Source organism: Cebus imitator, unplaced genomic scaffold (assembly GCF_001604975.1).
Source record: "Cebus imitator isolate Cc_AM_T3 unplaced genomic scaffold, Cebus_imitator-1.0 Scaffold273, whole genome shotgun sequence".
NCBI lineage: Eukaryota > Metazoa > Chordata > Mammalia > Primates > Cebidae > Cebus > Cebus imitator.
Window position 1 is genome coordinate 730,046 of NW_016107588.1, and position 2,084 is coordinate 732,129.

Below are 2,084 nucleotides of genomic sequence, written 5' to 3' on the forward strand. Positions count from 1 at the left end.
AAGGCCAGGCACGGTGGCTCACACCTGTAATCCCAGCACTTTGAGAGGCCAAGGTCGGCGGATCATGAGGTCAGGAGTTCAAGACCAGCCTAACTAACATGGTGAAACCCCATCTCTACTAAAAATACAAAATTAGCCCAGTGTGGTGGCAGGTGCCTGTAACCCCAGCTACTCAAAGGCTGAGGCAGGAGAATCGCTTGAACCCAGGAGGTGGAGGTGGCAGCGAGCTGAGATCGCACCACTACACTCCAGCCTGAGTGACAGAGCAAGACTCTGTATCAAAAAAAGAATAAAAAACAAAACAAAAAACCACCAAGGTGGATATTTTTATAGTATCAGGGTAAATCAAGCCTCTCCAATCATGACATGAAACCCAGAAACCATAAAAGAATGATAAAATTGCCCATGTAAAGTAAGAAGCTTCCACACAGAAAAACGCCATGCAAGTTACATGATGAACAGCAGAATTAGAGAAAAAAATTGCAGTGCATGACACACAGAGGCTATTGTTCCTAATATTTAAAAATAAAAGTTGGTGGATTGTCTACAAAAAGATGAATACAGGAATTTCAGAAAACCAAATACTTCATGTTGTCACTTAAGTAGGAGCCAAGCACTGAGTACACATGGACACAAAGAATGGAACAATAGACACCAGGGCCTACTTGAGGGAGGAGGGTAAGGATCAAAAACCTATCGGGTACTATGCTTATTGCTTGGGCGAAATAATCCGTACACCAAAGCCCTGTGACATGCAATTTACCCATGTAACAAACCTGCACATGTAAAATAAAAGTTAGAAAAAAAATCATAGCAATTTTATTTGTAATAGCCAAAAACTGCAAACAGTCCAGGTGTCTATTAGTAGAATGGATAAACAAACTCTGGTATGTTCATACAATGTAAAAGTATTCATCGATAAAAAGTGATACTTCTCAGCGATTAAAAGAAATTAACTACTGACACCCGCTACAGTATGGATGAATATCAAATGCTTTGTGCTGAGAGCAAGAAGCCAGACACAAAAGTATATATACTATATGATTCCATTCATATAAAGTGCCAAAACAATGAAAAATAATCTATGTGGAAAAAATCAACATAGGGACCCTCTAGGTGACAATGGGGGTCAACTGGAAAGGGGCTAAAGGGAAGTTTCTGGGGTAACAGTAAGGTCTATATCTTGATAGAGATATGGGCTACACAAGTACATGTGTGTGTTTGCCAAGACTCGGAGAATGGTTTCCTTAAGATCTGGGCATCTGCTTGTAAGTAAATTTTACCTACAATAGAAGAATCTGAAACAAATATTGAACTCTAGTTAATGATCTGCTGGAGTGCTTAGGGATGAAATGCACTGATGCCTGGAACTTTCTTTCATTAAATAAACAAAGATGGTTAATGAATGGATAGAGAGATAGGCAGAGAAATAGGTGATAAAGTAAGTAGAGTATCATGTTAATTGTAGAATCTAGGGTTGGGGTCTGTGGGAATCCACTGTACATTTCTTCACACTTTTATAAAGATTTGGAAATTTTCATAATAAAATATTGGGGGAAGATAATTTTTAAACACAGAGGTACTTTTCAAGTACAAATCCAGCAATGTGAGGTGGAAGAAAACAGCCAGAGACCAACTTTGTATCTGGGAGAAGGAAGAGGAATGGCGTTTAATTTTCCTGCAACCACTTTCCTGAAGCCAATGTAACTAAACACAAAACCAGAGGAAAAATTCAACAGCTGCTTGTGAATGGATAGAGAGATAGGTAGATAAATAGATGAAATAAAACAACCAAACAGAATAGTTCACCTATTCTGACAACATTTTGCAAAAATTGACTCAACCCGTTGTTCAGCTGTTTTGCTCGCCTGAATTAACCCTATAATTTTTCAAAACTGCTCTGTTTTAAATTGTTTTCATTTTCATCTTCTTAAATTGCCTTGATAAACATTTATTCATTTGTATGTACTACATAAGAAATAGAAGCAGAGCTCTTTCAAAACAACAAGAAAAAGATGAATCACCCAATAAGGAGGAAATGAACAAAGGACATGAACTGTCACTTAATAGAAGAAATACAAATT